The 19193-nt window shown below is 69.7% G+C and overlaps 2 protein-coding genes across 2 annotated transcripts in view; both read right to left on the reverse strand.

Moving 5' to 3' along the window:
• The window catches only part of LOC139235632 (zinc finger protein 239-like), a 786713-nt gene extending 769401 nt beyond the window's left edge, over positions 1-17312 (reverse strand). Inside the window, exon 1 of the mRNA XM_070866685.1 lies at positions 17252-17312. The gene's annotated coding sequence lies outside the window, so the exon portion shown is untranslated. The remainder of the gene's footprint in view (positions 1-17251) is intronic.
• LOC139235401 (zinc finger protein 229-like) overlaps positions 1-19193 on the reverse strand; it is a 133449-nt gene that overhangs the window by 74542 nt on the left and 39714 nt on the right. The window lies entirely within an intron of this gene.

Below are 19193 nucleotides of genomic sequence, written 5' to 3' on the forward strand. Positions count from 1 at the left end.
GGGGTGGAGGGGTGCAGGGGGCGGGGGTGGAGGGGTGCAGGGGGCGGGGGTGGAGGGGTGCAGGGGGCGGGGGTGGAGGGGTGCAGGGGGCGGGGGTGGAGGGGTGCAGGGGCGGGGGTGGAGGGGTGCAGGGGCGGGGGTGGAGGGGTGCAGGGGCGGGGGTGGAGGGGTGCAGGGGGCGGGGGTGGAGGGGTGCAGGGGGCGGGGGTGGAGGGGTGCAGGGGGCGGGGGTGGAGGGGTGCAGGGGGCGGGGGTGGAGGGGTGCAGGGGGCGGGGGTGGAGGGGTGCAGGGGGCGGGGGTGGAGGGGTGCAGGGGGCGGGGGTGGAGGGGTGCAGGGGGCGGGGGTGGAGGGGTGCAGGGGGCGGGGGTGGAGGGGTGCAGGGGGCGGGGGTGGAGGGGTGCAGGGGGCGGGGGTGGAGGGGTGCAGGGGGCGGGGGTGGAGGGGTGCAGGGGGCGGGGGTGGAGGGGTGCAGGGGGCGGGGGTGGAGGCGTGCAGGGGGCGGGGGTGGAGGCGTGCAGGGGGCGGGGGTGGAGGCGTGCAGGGGGCGGGGGTGGAGGCGTGCAGGGGGCGGGGGTGGAGGCGTGCAGGGGGCGGGGGTGGAGGGGTGCAGGGGGCGGGGGTGGAGGGGTGGGGGTGGAGGGGTGCAGGGGGCGGGGGTGGAGGTGTGCGGGTGGCAGGGGTGGCGGTGTGCAGTGGGTGGGGATGGAGGGGTGCAGGGGGCGGGGGTGGAGGGGTGCAGGGGGCGGGGGTGGAGGGGTGCAGGGGGCGGGGGTGGAGGCGTGCAGGGGGCGGGGGTGGAGGCGTGCAGGGGGCGGGGGTGGAGGGGTGCAGGGGGCGGGGGTGGAGGGGTGCAGGGGGCGGGGGTGGAGGGGTGCGGGTGGCAGGGGTGGCTGTGCAGTGGGTGGGGATGGAGGGGTGCAGGTGCAGAGATAGGGAGGGGTACAGATATAGGGATGGGTGTCGGGGCTGGTGGGACAGAGATCGGGAGGGGTGTTGGGGCTGGGGGGACAGAGATAGGGAGGTGTGTAGGGGCTGTGGGGACAGAGATCGGGAGGGGTTAGGGGCTGGGGGTACAGAGATAGGGAGGGCTGTAGGGGCTGGAGGTGACAGAGGGAGGGATGGGTCTAGGGGCTGGAGGATGTAACAGAGATCGGGATGGTGGGTGGGGAGCAGAGGGGAGGGGGTGGGTGGGGAGCAGAGTGGAGGGGTTGGGTGGGAAGCAGAGGGGAGGGGGTGGGTGGGGAGCAGAGGGGAGTGGGTGGGTGGGGAGCAGAGGGGAGGGGGTGGGAGGGGAGCAGAGGGGAGGGGGTGGGAGGGGAGCAGAGGGGAGGGGGTGGTAGGGGAGCAGAGGGGAGGGGGTGGGAGGGGAGCAGAGGGGAGGGGGTGGGAGGGGAGCAGAGGGGAGGGGGTGGGAGGGGAGCAGAGGGGAGGGGGTGGGAGGGGAGCGGAGGGGAGGGGGTGGGAGGGGAGCGGAGGGGAGGGGGTGGGAGGGGAGCGGAGGGGAGGGGGTGGGAGGGGAGCGGAGGGGAGGGGGTGGGAGGGGAGCGGAGGGGAGGGGGTGGGAGGGGAGCGGAGGGGAGGGGGTGGGAGGGGAGCGGAGGGGAGGGGGTGGGAGGGGAGCGGAGGGGAGGGGGTGGGAGGGGAGCGGAGGGGAGGGGGTGGGAGGGGAGCAGAGGGGAGGGGGTGGGAGGGGAGCAGAGGGGAGGGGGTGGGAGGGGAGCAGAGGGGAGGGGGTGGGAGGGGAGCAGAGGGGAGGGGGTGGGAGGGGAGCAGAGGAGAGGGGGTGGGAGGGGAGCAGAGGGGAGGGGGTGGGAGGGGAGCAGAGGGGAGGGGTTGGGAGGGGAGCAGAGGGGAGGGGGTGGGAGGGGAGCAGAGGGGAGGGGGTGGGAGGGGAGCGGGTGGGAGGGGAGCAGAGGGGAGGGGGGTTGGGAGTGGAGCAGAGGGGAGGGGGGGGTGGGAGTGGAGCAGAGGGGGGGTGGGGTGGGAGTGGTGCAGAGGGGAGGGGGGGGTGGGAGTGGAGCAGAGGGGAGGGGGTGGGAGGGGAGCAAAGGGGAGGGGGTGGGAGGGGAGCAGAGGGGAGTGGGCGGAGGGGAACAGGGGGCGGGGGCGGAGGGGAGCAGGGGGCGGGGGCGGAGGGGCGCAGGGGGCGGGGCGCAGGGGGCGGGGCCGGAGGGGCGCAGGGGCCGGGGGGGCGCAGGGTGCGGGGGCGGAGGGGCGCAGGGGGCGGGGGCGGAGGGGCGCAGGGGTGCAGGGGGCTGGGGCATGCAGGGGGCGGGGGTGCAGGGGTGCAGGGGGCGGGTGTGCAGGGGTGCAGGAGGCGGTGGTGGAGGGGTGCAGGAGGCGGGGGTGGAGGGGTGCAGGGTGCGGATGGGTGCAGGGGGCGGGGGCGGAGGGGTGCAGGGGGCGGGGGGGAGGGGTGCAGGGGCGGAGGGGTGCAGGGGCGGAGGGGTGCAGGGGGCGGAGGGGTGCAGGGGGCGGAGGGGTGCAGGGGGCGGAGGGTTGCAGGGGCGGGGGGGTGCAGGGGGCGGGGGGGTGGAGGGGTGCAGGGGGCGGGGGCGGAGGGGTGCAGGGGGCGGGGCGGAGGTGTGCAGGGGGCGGGGGCGGAGGGGTGCAGGGGGCGGGGGCGGAGGGGTGCAGGGGGCGGGGGCGGAGGGGTGCAGGGGGCGGGGGCGGAGGGGTGCAGGGGGCGGGGGCGGAGGGGTGCAGGGGGCGGGGGCGGAGGGGTGCAGGGGGCGGGGGCGGAGGGGTGCAGGGGGCGGGGGCGGAGGGGTGCAGGGGGCGGGGGCGGAGGGGTGCAGGGGGCGGGGGCGGAGGGGTGCAGGGGGCGGGGGCGGAGGGGTGCAGGGGGCGGGGGCGGAGGGGTGCAGGGGGCGGGGGCGGAGGGGTGCAGGGGGCGGGGGCGGAGAGGTGCAGGGGGCGGGGGTGGAGGGGTGCAGGGGGCGGGGGTGGAGGGGTGCAGGGGGCGGGGGTGGAGGGGTGCAGGGGGCGGGGGTGGAGGGGTGCAGGGGGCGGGGGTGGAGGGGTGCAGGGGGCGGGGGTGGAGGGGTGCAGGGGGCGGGGGTGGAGGGGTGCAGGGGGCGGGGGTGGAGGGGTGCAGGGGGCGGGGGTGGAGGGGTGCAGGGGGCGGGGGTGGAGGGGTGCAGGGGGCGGGGGTGGAGGGGTGCAGGGGGCGGGGGTGGAGGGGTGCAGGGGGCGGGGGTGGAGGGGTGCAGGGGGCGGGGGTGGAGGGGTGCAGGGGGCGGGGGTGGAGGGGTGCAGGGGGCGGGGGTGGAGGCGTGCAGGGGGCGGGGGTGGAGGCGTGCAGGGGGCGGGGGTGGAGGCGTGCAGGGGGCGGGGGTGGAGGGGTGCAGGGGGCGGGGGTGGAGGGGTGGGGGTGGAGGGGTGCAGGGGGCGGGGGTGGAGGGGTGGGGGTGGAGGGGTGCAGGGGGCGGGGGTGGAGGTGTGCGGGTGGCAGGGGTGGCGGTGTGCAGTGGGTGGGGATGGAGGGGTGCAGGGGGCGGGGGTGGAGGGGTGCAGGGGGCGGGGGTGGAGGGGTGCAGGGGGCGGGGGTGGAGGGGTGCAGGGGGCGGGGGTGGAGGCGTGCAGGGGGCGGGGGTGGAGGCGTGCAGGGGGCGGGGGTGGAGGGGTGCAGGGGGCGGGGGTGGAGGGGTGCAGGGGGCGGGGGTGGAGGGGTGCGGGTGGCAGGGGTGGCTGTGCAGTGGGTGGGGATGGAGGGGTGCAGGTGCAGAGATAGGGAGGGGTACAGATATAGGGATGGGTGTCGGGGCTGGTGGGACAGAGATCGGGAGGGGTGTTGGGGCTGGGGGGACAGAGATAGGGAGGTGTGTAGGGGCTGTGGGGACAGAGATCGGGAGGGGTTAGGGGCTGGGGGTACAGAGATAGGGAGGGCTGTAGGGGCTGGAGGTGACAGAGGGAGGGATGGGTCTAGGGGCTGGAGGATGTAACAGAGATCGGGATGGTGGGTGGGGAGCAGAGGGGAGGGGGTGGGTGGGGAGCAGAGTGGAGGGGTTGGGTGGGAAGCAGAGGGGAGGGGGTGGGTGGGGAGCAGAGGGGAGGGGGTGGGTGGGGAGCAGAGGGGAGGGGGTGGGAGGGGAGCAGAGGGGAGGGGGTGGGTGGGGAGCAGAGGGGAGGGGGTGGGAGGGGAGCAGAGGGGAGGGGGTGGGAGGGGAGCAGAGGGGAGGGGGTGGGAGGGGAGCAGAGGGGAGGGGGTGGGAGGGGAGCAGAGGGGAGGGGGTGGGAGGGGAGCAGAGGGGAGGGGGTGGGCGGGGAGCAGAGGGGAGGGGGTGGGAGGGGAGCAGAGGGGAGGGGGTGGGAGGGGAGCAGAGGAGAGGGGGTGGGAGGGGAGCAGAGGGGAGGGGGTGGGAGGGGAGCAGAGGGGAGGGGTTGGGAGGGGAGCAGAGGGGAGGGGGTGGGAGGGGAGCAGAGGGGAGGGGGTGGGAGGGGAGCGGGTGGGAGGGGAGCAGAGGGGAGGGGGGTTGGGAGTGGAGCAGAGGGGAGGGGGGGGTGGGAGTGGAGCAGAGGGGGGGTGGGGTGGGAGTGGTGCAGAGGGGAGGTGGGGGTGGGAGTGGAGCAGAGGGGAGGGGGTGGGAGGGGAGCAAAGGGGAGGGGGTGGGAGGGGAGCAGAGGGGAGTGGGCGGAGGGGAACAGGGGGCGGGGGCGGAGGGGCGCAGGGGGCGGGGCGCAGGGGGCGGGGCCGGAGGGGCGCAGGGGCCGGGGGGGCGCAGGGTGCGGTGGCGGAGGGGCGCAGGGGGCGGGGGCGGAGGGGCGCAGGGGTGCAGGGGGCTGGGGCATGCAGGGGGCGGGGGTGCAGGGGTGCAGGGGGCGGGGGTGCAGGGGGCGGGTGTGCAGGGGTGCAGGAGGCGGTGGTGGAGGGGTGCAGGAGGCGTGGGTGGAGGGGTGCAGGGTGCGGAGGGGTGCAGGGGGCGGGGGCGGAGGGGTGCAGGGGGCGGGGGGGAGGGGTGCAGGGGCGGAGGGGTGCAGGGGCGGAGGGGTGCAGGGGGCGGAGGGGTGCAGGGGGCGGAGGGGTGCAGGGGGCGGAGGGGTGCAGGGGGCGGGGGGGTGCAGGGGGCGGGGGGGTGCAGGGGGCGGAGGGGTGCAGGGGGCGGGGGCGGAGGGGTGCAGGGGGCGGGGCGGAGGTGTGCAGGGGGCGGGGGCGGAGGGGTGCAGGGGGCGGGGGCGGAGGGGTGCAGGGGGCGGGGGCGGAGGGGTGCAGGGGGCGGGGGCGGAGGGGTGCAGGGGGCGGGGGCGGAGGGTTGCAGGGGGCGGGGGCGGAGGGGTGCAGGGGGCGGGGGCGGAGGGGTGCAGGGGGCGGGGGCGGAGGGGTGCAGGGGGCGGGGGCGGAGGGGTGCAGGGGGCGGGGGCGGAGGGGTGCAGGGGGCGGGGGCGGAGGGGTGCAGGGGGCGGTGGCGGAGGGGTGCAGGGGGCGGGGGCGGAGGGGTGCAGGGGCCGGGGGCGGAGGGGTGCAGGGGCCGGGGGCTGAGGGGTGCAGGGGCCGGGGGCTGAGGGGTGCAGGGGCCGGGGGCGGAGGGGTGCAGGGGCCGGGGGCGGAGGGGTGCAGGGGCCGGGGGCGGAGGGGTGCAGGGGCCGGGGGCGGAGGGGTGCAGGGGCCGGGGGCGGAGGGGTGCAGGGGCCGGGGGCGGAGGGGTGCAGGGGCCGGGGGCGGAGGGGTGCAGGGGCCGGGGGCGGAGGGGTGCAGGGGCCGGGGGCGGAGGGGTGCAGGGGCCGGGGGCGGAGGGGTGCAGGGGCCGGGGGCGGAGGGGTGCAGGGGCCGGGGGCGGAGGGGTGCAGGGGCCGGGGGCGGAGGGGTGCAGGGGCCGGGGGCGGAGGGGTGCAGGGGCCGGGGGCGGAGGGGTGCAGGGGCCGGGGGCGGAGGGGTGCAGGGGCCGGGGGCGGAGGGGTGCAGGGGCCGGGGGCGGAGGGGTGCAGGGGCCGGGGGCGGAGGGGTGCAGGGGCCGGGGGCGGAGGGGTGCAGGGGCCGGGGGCGGAGGGGTGCAGGGGCCGGGGGCGGAGGGGTGCAGGGGCCGGGGGCGGAGGGGTGCAGGGGCCGGGGGCGGAGGGGTGCAGGGGCCGGGGGCGGAGGGGTGCAGGGGCCGGGGGCGGAGGGGTGCAGGGGCCGGGGGCGGAGGGGTGCAGGGGCCGGGGGCGGAGGGGTGCAGGGGCCGGGGGCGGAGGGGTGCAGGGGCCGGGGGCGGAGGGGTGCAGGGGCCGGGGGCGGAGGGGTGCAGGGGCCGGAGGGGTGCAGGGGCCGGGGGCGGAGGGGTGCAGGGGCCGGGGGCGGAGGGGTGCAGGGGCCGGGGGCGGAGGGGTGCAGGGGCCGGGGGCGGAGGGGTGCAGGGGCCGGGGGCGGAGGGGTGCAGGGGCCGGGGGCGGAGGGGTGCAGGGGCCGGGGGCGGAGGGGTGCAGGGGCCGGGGGCGGAGGGGTGCAGGGGCCGGGGGCGGAGGGGTGCAGGGGCCGGGGGCGGAGGGGTGCAGGGGCCGGGGGCGGAGGGGTGCAGGGGCCGGGGGCGGAGGGGTGCAGGGGCCGGGGGCGGAGGGGTGCAGGGGCCGGGGGCGGAGGGGTGCAGGGGCCGGGGGCGGAGGGGTGCAGGGGCCGGGGGCGGAGGGGTGCAGGGGCCGGGGGCGGAGGGGTGCAGGGGCCGGGGGCGGAGGGGTGCAGGGGCCGGGGGCGGAGGGGTGCAGGGGCCGGGGGCGGAGGGGTGCAGGGGCCGGGGGCGGAGGGGTGCAGGGGCCGGGGGCGGAGGGGTGCAGGGGCCGGGGGCGGAGGGGTGCAGGGGCCGGGGGGTGCAGGGGCCGGGGGCGGAGGGGTGCAGGGGCCGGGGGCGGAGGGGTGCAGGGGCCGGGGGCGGAGGGGTGCAGGGGCCGGGGGCGGAGGGGTGCAGGGGGCGGGGGCGGAGGGGTTCAGGGGGCGGGGGCGGAGGGGTTCAGGGGGCGGGGGCGGAGGGGTGCAGGGGGCGGGGGGCGGAGGGGTGCAGAGGGGTGCAGGGGGCGGAGGGGTGCAGGGGCGGAGGGGTGCAGGGGGCGGGGGCGGAGGGGTGCAGGGGCCGGGGGCGGAGGGGTGCAGGGGCCGGGGGCGGAGGGGTGCAGGGGCCGGGGGCGGAGGGGTGCAGGGGCCGGGGGGTGCAGGGGCCGGGGGCGGAGGGGTGCAGGGGCCGGGGGCGGAGGGGTGCAGGGGCCGGGGGCGGAGGGGTGCAGGGGCCGGGGGCGGAGGGGTGCAGGGGCCGGGGGGTGCAGGGGCCGGGGGCGGAGGGGTGCAGGGGCCGGGGGCGGAGGGGTGCAGGGGCCGGGGGCGGAGGGGTGCAGGGGCCGGGGGCGGAGGGGTGCAGGGGGCGGGGGCGGAGGGGTTCAGGGGGCGGGGGCGGAGGGGTGCAGGGGGCGGGGGGCGGAGGGGTGCAGAGGGGTGCAGGGGGCGGAGGGGTGCAGGGGCGGAGGGGTGCAGGGGGCGGGGGCGGAGGGGTGCAGAGATAGGGAGTGGTACAGATATAGGGAGGGGTGTCGGGGCTGGTGGGACAGAGATCGGGAGGGGTGTCGGGGCTGGGGGGACAGAGATAGGGAGGTGTGTAGGGGCTGGGGAGACAGAGATAGGGAGGTGTGTTAGGGCTGGGGGTACAGAGATAGGGAGGGGTGTCGCGGCTGGGAGTACAGAGTCGGGAGGTGTGTAGGGGCTGGGGGGACAGAGATCAGGAGGGGTGTAGGGGCTAAAAGAGGCTTCAGAGATAGGGAAGGGTGTAGGGCTGGAGGAACTTATGGATAGGGATGAGTGTAGGGGTGTAGGGGATGGAGGAGGTTACAGAGATAGTGAGGTGTGTCGGGGCTGGATGCTACAGAGATAGGGAGGGGTGTAAGAGCTGGAGGTGACAGAGGGAGGGATGGGTCGAGGGGCTGGAGGATGTAACAGAGATCGGGATGGTGGGTGTGGAGCAGAGGGGAGGGGGTGGGTGGGGAGCAGAGGGGAGGGGGTGGGAGGGGAGCAGAGGGGAGGGGGTGGGAGGGGAGCAGAGGGGAGGGGGTGGGAGGGGAGCAGAGGGGAGGGGGTGGGAGGGGAGCGGGTGGGAGGGGAGCAGAGGTGAGGGGGTGGGAGTGGAGCAGAGGGGAGGGGGGGGTGGGAGTGGAGCAGAGGGGGGGTGGGATGGGAGTGGTGCAGAGGGGAGGGGTGGGTGGGAGTGGAGCAGAGGGGAGAGCGTGGGAGGGGAGCAAAGGGGAGGGGGTGGGAGGGGAGCAGAGGGGAGGGGGCGGAGGGGCGCAGAGGCGAGGGGGCGGAGGGGCGCAGGAGCGGAGGGGCGCAGGGGGGAGAGGCGCAGGGGGCGGGGCCGGAGGGGCGCAGGGTGCGGGGGCGGAGGGGGGCAGGGGTGCAGGGGTGCAGGGGGCGGGTGTGCAGGGGTGCAGGGGGCGGGGGGCGGGGGCGGAGGGTTGCAGGGGGAGGGGGGCGGGGGCGGAGGGGTGCAGGGGCGGAGGGGTGCAGGGGGCGGGGGCGGAGGGGTGCAGGGGGCGGGGGCGGAGGGGTGCAGGGGGCGGGGGTGGAGGGGTGCAGGGGACGGGGGAGGAGGGGTGCAGGGGGCGGGGGCGGAGGGGTGCAGGGGGCGGGGGCGGAGGGGTGCAGGAGGCGGGGGTGGAGGGGTGCAGGGGGCGGAGGCAGAGGGGTGCAGGGGGCGGGGGCGGAGGGGTGCAGGGGGCGGGGGCGGAGGGGTGCAGGGGGCGGGGGCGGAGGATGCAGGGGGCGGGGGCGGAGGGGTGCAGGGGGCGGGGGCGGAGGGGTGCAGGGGCGGAGGGGTGCAGGGGCGGAGGGGTGCAGGGGGCGGGGGGTTGCAGAGATAGGGAGTGGTACAGATATAGGGAGGGGTGTCGGGGCTGGTGGGACAGAGATCGGGAGGGGTGTCGGGGCTGGGGGGACAGAGATAGGGAGGTGTGTCGGGGCTGGGGGGACAGAGATAGGGAGGTGTGTTGGGGCTGGGCGTACAGAGATAGGGAGGGGTGTCGCGGCTGGGAGTACAGAGATAGGGAGGTGTGTAGGGGCTGGGGGGACAGAGATCAGGAGGGGTGTAGGGGCTAAAAGAGGCTACAGAGATAGGGAAGGGTGTAGTGCTGGAGGAACTTATGGATAGGGATGAGTGTAGGGGTGTAGGGGCTGGAGGAGGTTACAGAGATAGTGAGGTGTGTAGGGGCTGGATGCTACAGAGATAGGGAGGGGTGTAAGAGCTGGAGGTGACAGAGGGAGGGATGGGTCGAGGGGCTGGAGGATGTAACAGAGATCGGGATGGTGGGTGGGGAGCAGAGGGGAGGGGGTGGGAGGGGAGCAGAGGGGAGGGGGTGGGAGGGGAGCAGAGGGGAGGGGGTGGGAGGGGAGCAGAGGGGAGGGGGTGGGAGGGGAGCAGAGGGGAGGGGGTGGGAGGGGAGCAGAGGGGAGGGGGTGGGAGGGGAGCAGAGGGGAGGGGGTGGGAGGGGAGCAGAGGGGTGGGGGTGGGAGGGGAGCAGAGGGGAGTGGGTGGAGGGGTGCAGGGGGCGGGGGAGGAGGGGTGCAGTGGGCGGGGGTGGAGGGGTGCAGTGGGCGGGGGCGGAGGGGTGCAGGGGGCGGGGGCGGAGGGGTGCAGGGGGCGGGGGCGGAGGGGTGCAGGGGGCGGGGGCGGAGGGGTGCAGGGGGCGGGGGCGGAGGGGTGCAGGGGGCGGGGGCGGAGGGGTGCAGGGGGCGGGGGCGGAGGGGTGCAGGGGGCGGGGGCGGAGGGGTGCAGGGGGCGGGGGCGGAGGGGTGCAGGGGGCGGGGGCGGAGGGGTGCAGGGGGCGGGGGCGGAGGGGTGCAGGGGGCGGGGGCGGAGGGGTGCAGGGGGCGGGGGCGGAGGGGTGCGGGGTCGGGGGCGGAGGGGCGCGGGGGCGGAGGGGTGCAGGGCGCGGGGGCGGAGGGGTGCAGGGGGCGGGGGCGGAGGGTTGCAGGGGGCGGGGGCGGAGGGGTGCAGGGGGCGGAGGGGTGCAGGGGGCGGGGGCGGAGGGGTGCAGGGGGCGGGGCGGAGGGGTGCAGGGGGCGGGGGCGGAGGGGTGCAGGGGCCGGGGGCGGAGGGGTGCAGGGGCCGGGGGCGGAGGGGTGCAGGGGGCGGGGCGGAGGGGTGCAGGGGGCGGGGGCGGAGTGGTGCAGGGGGCGGGGGCGGAGGGGGCGGAGGGGTGCAGGGGGCGGGGGTGGAGGGGTGCAGGGGCGGAGGGGTGCAGGGGGCGGGGGCGGAGGGGTGCAGAGATAGGGAGTGGTACAGATATAGGGAGGGGTGTCGGGGCTGGTGGGACAGAGATCGGGAGGGGTGTCGGGGCTGGGGGGACAGAGATCAGGAGGGGTGTAGGGGCTAAAAGAGGCTACAGAGATAGGGAAGGGTGTAGGGCTGGAGGAACTTATGGATAGGGATGAGTGGAGGGGAGCAGGGGCTGGGGATACACAGATAGGTAGGGTGTAGGGGCTGGGGGTACACATATAGGGATGGGTGTCGGGGCTGGTGGGACAGAGATCGGGAGGGGTGTTGGGGCTGGGGGGACAGAGATAGGGAGGTGTGTAGGGGCTGTGGGGACAGAGATCGGGAGGGGTTAGGGGCTGGGGGTACAGAGATAGGGAAGGCTGTAGGGGCTGGAGTTGACAGAGGGAGGGATGGGTCTCGGGGCTGGAGGATGTAACAGAGATCGGGATGGTGGGTGGGGAGCAGAGGGGAGAGGGTGGGTGGGGAGCAGAGTGGAGGGGTTGGGTGGGGAGCAGAGGGGAGGGGGTGGGTGGGGAGCAGAGGGGAGGGGGTGGGAGGGGAGCAGAGGGGAGGGGGTGGGAGGGGAGCAGAGGGGAGGGGTGGGAGGGGAGCAGAGGGGAGGGGGTGGGAGGGGAGCTGTGGGGAGGGGGTGGGAGGGGAGCTGTGGGGAGGGGGTGGGAGGGGAGCTGTGGGGAGGGGGTGGGAGGGGAGCAGAGGGGAGGGGGTGGGAGGGGAGCAGAGGGGAGGGGGTGGGAGGGGAGCAGAGGGGAGGGGGTGGGAGGGGAGGGGGTGGGAGGGGAGCAGAGGGGAGGGGGTGGGAGGGGAGCAGAGGGGAGGGGGTGGGAGGGGAGCAGAGGGGAGGGGGTGGGAGGGGAGCAGAGGGGAGGGGGTGGGAGGGGAGCAGAGGCGAGCGGGTGGGAGGGGAGCAGAGGGGAGGGGGTGGGAGGGGAGCAGAGGGGAGGGGGTGGGAGGGGAGCAGAGGGGAGGGGGTGGGAGGGGAGCAGAGGGGAGGGGGTGGGAAGGGAGCAGAGGGGAGGGGGTGGGAGGGGAGCAGAGGGGAGGGGGTGGGAGGGGAGCAGAGGGGAGGGGGTGGGAGGGGAGCAGAGGGGAGGGGGGGTGGGAGTGGAGCAGAGGGGGGGTGAGGTGGGAGTGGTGCAGAGGGGAGGGGGGGGTGGGAGTGGAGCAGAGGGGAGAGGGTGGGAGGGGAGCAAAGGGGAGGGGGTGGGAGGGGAGCAGAGGGGAGGGGGCGGAGGGGAACAGGGGGCGGGGGCGGAGGGGAGCAGGGGGCTGGGGCGGAGGGGCGGGGGCGGAGTGGCGCAGGGGGCGGGGGCGGAGGGGCGCAGGGCCAGAGGGGCGCAGGGGCCGGGGGCGGAGGGGCGCAGGGTGCGGGGGCGGAGGGGCGCAGGGGCGGTGGGGCGCAGGGGGCTGGGGCGTGCAGGGGGCGGGGGTGCAGAGGTGCAGGGGTGCAGGGGGCGGGTGTGCAGGGGTGCAGGAGGCGGTGGTGGAGGGGTGCAGGAGGCGGGGGTGGAGGGGTGCAGGAGGCGGGGGTGGAGGGGTGCAGGGGACGGGGGTAGAGGGGTGCAGGGGGCTGGGGTGGAGGGGTGCAGGTGCAGAGATAGGGAGGGGTACAGATATAGGGAGGGGTGTCGGGGCTGGGGGGACAGAGATCGGGAGGGGTTAGGGGCTGGGGGTACAGAGATAGGGAGGGGTGTCGCGGCTGGGAGTACAGAGATAGGGAGGTGTGTAGGGGCTGGGGGGACAGAGATAGGGAGGTGTGTTCGGGCTGGGGGTACAGAGATAGGGAGGGGTGTCGCGGCTGGGAGTACAGAGATAGGGAGGTGTGTAGGGGCTGGGGGGACAGAGATCAGGAGGGGTGTCGGGGCTAAAAGAGGCTACAGAGATAGGGAAGGGTGTAGAGGAGCTTATGGATAGGGATGAGTGTCGGGGTGTAGGGGCTGGAGGAGGTTACAGAGATAGTGAGGTGTGTTGGGGCTGGATGCTACATAGATAGGGAGGGGTGTAACAGCTGGAGGTGACAGAGGGAGGGATGGGTCTAGGGGCTGGAGGATGTAACAGAGATCGGGATGGTGTCGAGCTGGAGGAGATTACAGACACAGGGAGAGGCGTAGGGTCTGGATGATATAACAGAGATAAGGAGTGGTGTAGGAACTGCAGGAGGTTACAGAGATAGAGAGGTGCGTAGGGTTGGAGGAGGTTTTCGAGATTGGGAGGGGTTCAGGCCTGGAGGAGTTTATAGAGATAGGGAGGGGTGTAGGGGCTGGCGGAGGTTACAGAGATAGGGAGGGGTTTAGGGCTGGAGGAGGTTACCAAGAGAGAGAGCATGTCGAGGTGCATGAGATTACAGAGATAGGGAGGGGGCGGTAGGGAGGGGTGTATGGGCTGGAGGCGGGGACAGAGATAGGGAGGGGTGCAGGGGGCGGGGGTGGAGGGGTGCAGGGGGCGGGGGTGGAGGGGTGCAGGGGGCGGGGGTGGAGGGGTGCAGGAGGCGGGGGTGGAGGGGTGCAGGGGGCGGGGGTGGAGGGGTGCAGGGGGCGGGGGTGGAGGGGTGCAGGGGGCGGGGGTGGAGGTGTGCAGGGGGCGGGGGTGGAGGGGTGCAGGGGGCGGGGGTGGAGGGGTGCAGGGGGCGGGGGTGGAGGGGTGCAGGGGGCGGGGGTGGAGGGGTGCAGGGGGTGGGGATGGAGGGGTGCAGGTGCAGAGATAGGGAGGGGTACAGATATAGGGATGGGTGTCGGGGCTGGTGGGACAGAGATCGGGAGGGGTGTTGGGGCTGGGGGGACAGAGATAGGGAGGTGTGTAGGGGCTGTGGGGACAGAGATCGGGAGGGGTTAGGGGCTGGGGGTACAGAGATAGGGAAGGCTGTAGGGGCTGGAGTTGACAGAGGGAGGGATGGGTCTAGGGGCTGGAGGATGTAACAGAGATCGGGATGGTGGGTGGGGAGCAGAGGGGAGAGGGTGGGTGGGGAACAGAGTGGAGGGGTTGGGTGGGGAGCAGAGGGGAGGGGGTGGGTGGGGAGCAGAGGGGAGGGGGTGGGAGGGGAGCAGAGGGGAGGGGATGGGAGGGGAGCAGAGGGGAGGGGGTGGGAGGGGAGCAGAGGGGAGGGGGTGGGAGGGGAGCAGAGGGGAGGGGGTGGGAGGGGAGCTGTGGGGAGGGGGTGGGAGGGGAGCTGTGGGGAGGGGGTGGGAGGGGAGCAGAGGGGAGGGGGTGGGAGGGGAGCAGAGAGGAGGGGGTGGGAGGGGAGCAGAGGGGAGGGGGTGGGAGGGGAGCAGAGGGGAGGGGGTGGGAGGGGAGCAGAGGGGAGGGGGTGGGAGGGGAGCAGAGGGGAGGGGGTGGGAGGGGAGCAGAGGGGAGGGGGTGGGAGGGGAGCAGAGGGGAGGGGGTGGGAGGGGAGCAGAGGCGAGGGGGTGGGAGGGGAGCAGAGGGGAGGGGGTGGGAGGGGAGCAGAGGGGAAGGGGTGGGAGGGGAGCAGAGGGAGGGGGTGGGAGGGGAGCAGAGGGGAGGGGGGGGGTGGGAGTGGAGCAGAGGGGGGGTGAGGTGGGAGTGGTGCAGAGGGGAGGGGGGGGTGGGAGTGGAGCAGAGGGGAGAGGGTGGGAGGGGAGCAAAGGGGAGGGGGTGGGAGGGGAGCAGAGGGGAGGGGGCGGAGGGGAACAGGGGGCGGGGGCGGAGGGGAGCAGGGGGCTGGGGCGGAGGGGCGCAGGGGCGGAGGGGCGCAGGGGGCGGGGGCGGAGGGGCGCAGGGGGCGGGGCCGGAGGGGCGCAGGGGCCGGGGGCGGAGGGGCGCAGGGTGCGGGGGCGGAGGGGCGCAGGGGGCGGGGGCGGAGGGGCGCAGGGGGCGGGGGTGTGCAGGGGGCGTGGGTGCAGAGGTGCAGGGGTGCAGGGGTGCAGGGGGCGGGTGTGCAGGGGTGCAGGAGGCGGTGGTGGAGGGGTGCAGGAGGCGGGGGTGGAGGGGTGCAGGGTGCGGAGGGGTGCAGGGGGCGGGGGTAGAGGGGTGCAGGGGGCTGGGGTGGAGGGGTGCAGGTGCAGAGATAGGGAGGGGTACAGATATAGGGAGGGGTGTCGGGGCTGGGGGGACAGAGATCGGGAGGGGTTAGGGGCTGGGGGTACAGAGATAGGGAGGGGTGTAGGGGCTGGGGGTACAGAGATAGGGAGGGGTGTCGCGGCTGGGAGTACAGAGATAGGGAGGTGTGTAGGGGCTGGGGGGACAGAGATAGGGAGGTGTGTTCGGGCTGGGGGTACAGAGATAGGGAGGGGTGTCGCGGCTGGGAGTACAGAGATAGGGAGGTGTGTAGGGGCTGGGGGGACAGAGATCAGGAGGGGTGTAGGGGCTAAAAGAGGCTACAGAGATAGGGAAGGGTGTAGAGCTGGAGGAGCTTATGGATAGGGATGAGTGTCGGGGTGTAGGGGCTGGAGGAGGTTACAGAGATAGTGAGGTGTGTTAGGGCTGGATGCTACAGAGATAGGGAGGGGTGTAACAGCTGGAGGTGACAGAGGGAGGGATGGGTCTAGGGGCTGGAGGATGTAACAGAGATCGGGATGGTGTCGAGCTGGAGGAGATTACAGACACAGGGAGAGGCGTAGGGTCTGGATGATATAACAGAGATAAGGAGTGGTGTAGGAACTGCAGGAGGTTACAGAGATAGAGAGGTGCGTAGGGTTGGAGGAGGTTTTCGAGATTGGGAGGGGTTCAGGCCTGGAGGAGTTTATAGAGATAGGGAGGGGTGTAGGGGCTGGCGGAGGTTACAGAGATAGGGAGGGGTTTAGGGCTGGAGGAGGTTACCAAGAGAGAGAGCATGTCGAGGTGCATGAGATTACAGAGATAGGGAGGGGGCGGTAGGGAGGGGTGTATGGGCTGGAGGCGGGTACAGAGATAGGGAGGGGTGCAGGGGCGAGGGGAGCAGGGGCTGGGGATACACAGATAGGGAGGGTGTAGGGGCTGGGGGTACACAGATAGGGAGGGGTGTAGGGGCTGGGGGTAACAGATCGGGAGGGGTGTAGGGGCTGGGGGTACACAGATCGGGAGGGGTGTAGGGGCTGTGGGTACAGAGATAGGGAGGAGTGTAGGGGCTAAGGGTACAGAGATAAGCAGGGATGTAGGGGCTGGGGGTACAGAGATAGGGAGCGGTGTAGGGGCTGAAGGAGGTTACAGAGATTGGGAGGTGTGTATTGACTGGAGGAGCAAAAAGAGATAGGGAAGGGTGTAGGAGCTAGAGGAGGTTACAGAGATTGGAATGGGTGTAGGGTTGGAAGAGGTTACAGAGTTTTGGAGTGGTGCAGTGGCTGGAGGAGATTACAGAGGTAGGAAGTGTGGTAGGGGCTGGAGGTTAGAGATAGGGTGTGGTATAGGGGCTGGAGGAGGTTACAGAGATAGGGAGGTTTAGGGCCTGTAGGAGGTTACAGAGATAGGGAGGGGTGGGGCCAGAGGGATTTGAACATGAGGCTGAGAAATTTAACATCAGCGCCTCACTGGGGCCGGGGCGGGTGCAGGAACACAACGCCCTCACTACATAACCCTGCACTAACCCCCATCATCTGTTAAATCACCTGGAGTTCCAGCGACACTCCTCCCCCTCTCTCTTGTATTTATCTATTCACTGCCTCACTCAAAGCTTATCTCCCATTGACAGTCCGTGTGAGAGCCCTCATTGTCCCAGAATTGCTCCCCCTGGACACCGACTGACCTTCCCCTTGCCTCCGCCATCCTCCTCCTGTTCTGTGACGGCCGACAAATTCAGGTTGTGTTTGGGACAATAAGCGAAAGATGGGGGGTCGTAAAAATTAAAACACGTAGCGCGCCGGAGGAAGGGGCTTGGGGGGGCTGTGTCCGGCCCGCGGGCCGTATGATTGATGCTGCTGAGCTACACTGTCAAGCCCTGTAACAATTTTCTATGTTTCAATGAGATCACCTCTCATTCTTCTAAACTCTGGAGGATACATGCCTAGTCTACGCAATCTCTCCTGATAGGACAATCCTCCCATCCCAGGAATTCAGTTTGGTGAACCTTTGTTACCATCCTCAACGGCAAGTACATCCTTCCTTAGGTTAGCAGCCAAAACTGTACACAATACTCCAGGTGTAGTCTCACCAGCGCACTATATAATTGCAGTAAGACATCTTTACTCTTGTCCTCAAATCCTCTTATTATAAAGGCCAACATACCATTTGCTTTCTTCATTACTTGCTGTACCTGCATATTAACTTTCAGTGATTCGTGTACAAGGACACCAACATTTCCCTCACCATTTCCAGTAGCTGTTTCCAGTCCACTTTGGCTAAATCACAACTCAGCTTCGTAAAATTGGCTTTTCCCCATTTGAGAACTTTTATTCCTGGTCACTCTTTGTCCTTTTCCATAACTACCCTAAATCTAACTGAATTATGATCACCAGCACCAAAATGCTGACCCATCGATACCCCTCCCACCTGTCCAGCTTCAGTCCCGAATACTAAGTCCAGAACTTCCCCCTCTCTTGTTGGGCTGACTACATACTGGCTAAAAAGTTCTGCTGGTTGTTGACCCCTCTGTGAAAGGAAATAGGTCCTTCCTCTGCACTCTATCAAGCCCCTCATAATTTTATACACCTCATTAAGATCTGCCCTCTGCCTCCTCTGTTGCAAAGAAAAAAACCTATAAAGAGGGTTGCTGGGCTGGAGGAGGTTACAGAGATAGGGAAGGGTGAGACCCTGGAGAGATTTGAACAAGAGAATGCGTATTTTAAAGGCTGATGCCACCAGCCATCTCACCCAGCACAGAATGTGACTCACTACCAACAGGAAGGATGTTACTTTAACTACTAAAGATGCATAATGCGGGGAAATCAATCTCTGTCCCTTTAACTAACAGCGATATGGAAAGAGGGAAATGAATGACCTTTAAACACCTGGTGCACTTGGCACTGAAGTGTCTGAAACTCATAAGAACTCCAGGAAAACAAAATACTGACAAATGTAAAACTGTTTTGTTGACAAAAGAAATCTCGATTTAACTTTAAAAGATGAATTGTTTAACAGGGGTTCACACAGACTCACCCGACAGGCCGACTCAGGATCCACCCCTCAAGCACCGCGATTGGTTGCAGAACACGCTGCTTCCTGGGCCCTCCGGCCTCTGACCTCTCTTCCGGTTGGTTCCCAGGGCAATCAATCACCACTCGCCAACATTACACTGCCAGATTAAGTTGAGGGGCTCAGAGGGAGAAATAAAATGAGGCCATGAATCTGAGTTAAGAAATAAAATTAGAAAAGCATGATTAAATGAACGAGAGGCAATATAAACTGAAGGATACAATCCTAAAAGGGGTGCATGAACAGTGAGACCTGCGGGTAGATGTGCACAAATCGCTGAAGGTGGCAAGACAGATTGAGAAAGCAGTTAAAAAAGCTTACAGGATCCTGGGCATCACAGAGTACAAAAGCAAGGAGGTTATGATGAACCTTTGTAAAACACTGGTTCGGTCTCAACTGGAGCATTGTGTCCAATTCTGGGCATCGCAGATTAGGATGTGAAGGCCTTAGAGAGGATGCAGAAAAGATTGACAAGAATGATTCACGAGATGAGGCACTTCAGTTCCGTGGATTGACTGGAGAAGCTGGGGTTGTTCTCCTTGGAGCAGAGAAGGTTGAGGGGAGAATTGATCGAGGTGTTCAAAATCATGAAGGGTCCGGACACAGTAGATAGAGAGATACTGTTCCCATTGGTGGATGCGTCAAGAACCGGAGGAGACGGATTTAAGGTGATTGATGGAAGAACCAAAGGCGACGTAAGAAAAATCTATTTTACGCAGAATGGTTAGGATTCGGAATGCACGGCCTGAAAGGGTGGTGGAGGCAGACTCAATCACAGCTTTCTAAAGGGAATTGGATAAGTATCTGAAAGAAAACATTTGCAGGGCCGGGGGGAAAGGGCAGGGCAGTGGGACTAGCTGGGAGCCGGCAAGGGTTTGATGGGCCGAATGGCCTTCCATGCTGTACCCATTCTCTGATTGTGTGAGCAGAACCACTCTGTTCCCTGACTCAATCTAAAGCCTTCCTGATTGTGAGCACCTCTGTTAAACCTGTCTATTTCTGCCTTAAATATATTCAACGACCCAGCCTCCAAAGCTCTCTGGGGCAAAGAATTCCACAGATTTACAAACCTCAGAGAGAAGAAATTCCTCCTCATCTCAGTTTTAAATGGGCGGCCCCTTCTTTTCAGACTATGACCCTAGTTTTAGTTTCCTCTATAAGTGGAAATATCCTTTCTGCATCCACCTTGCCGAGCCCCCTCATTATCTTATTAGTTTCAATAAGATCACCCCTCATTCTTCTAAACTCCAATGTGTACAGGCCCAACCTTCTCAACCTATCCTCATAAGTCAACCCCTTCATTTCCGGAATCAACCTGCATTCACTCGTTCCCCTCCCTCTCCTCCTCTGAAGGTACTGACTCTGGCTGGGTTCAGTTCTACACTCACTGGTTCCCCTCCCCTGAAGGTACTGACTCTGGCTCGGTTCAGTTCTGCACTCACTGGTTCCCCTCCCCGGATGGTGCTGGCTCTGGCTGGGTTTATTTCGACATGCACTGATTCCCCTCCCTCTGATGGTGCTGGCTATCTTAGGTCTGGTCCTGTGTAATGAGACAGGATTAATAAACAATTTCCTCGTAAAGTATCCCCTTGGAATGAGTGATCATAGCATAGTTGAATTTCAAATTCAGATCGAGGCCGAGAAAGTTGCAACTCAAACTAGAGTACTGAGCTTAAATAAAGGTGACTACAAAGGTATGAGGGCAGATTTGGCTAAAGTGGACTGGGAAAATAGAATAAAGTGCAGGATGGTTGATGAACAGAGTCGTACATTTAAGGAGATATTTCACAACTCTCAAGAAAAATATATTCCAGTGAGGAGGAAAGGGTGTAAAAGAAAAGATAGCCATCTATGTCTCACTAAAGAAATAAAGGATGGTATCGAATTAAAAACAAGGGCATACAAA

This window comes from Pristiophorus japonicus, chromosome 23 (genome assembly GCF_044704955.1).
Source record: "Pristiophorus japonicus isolate sPriJap1 chromosome 23, sPriJap1.hap1, whole genome shotgun sequence".
In the NCBI taxonomy this organism is placed as follows: Eukaryota; Metazoa; Chordata; class Chondrichthyes; family Pristiophoridae; genus Pristiophorus; species Pristiophorus japonicus.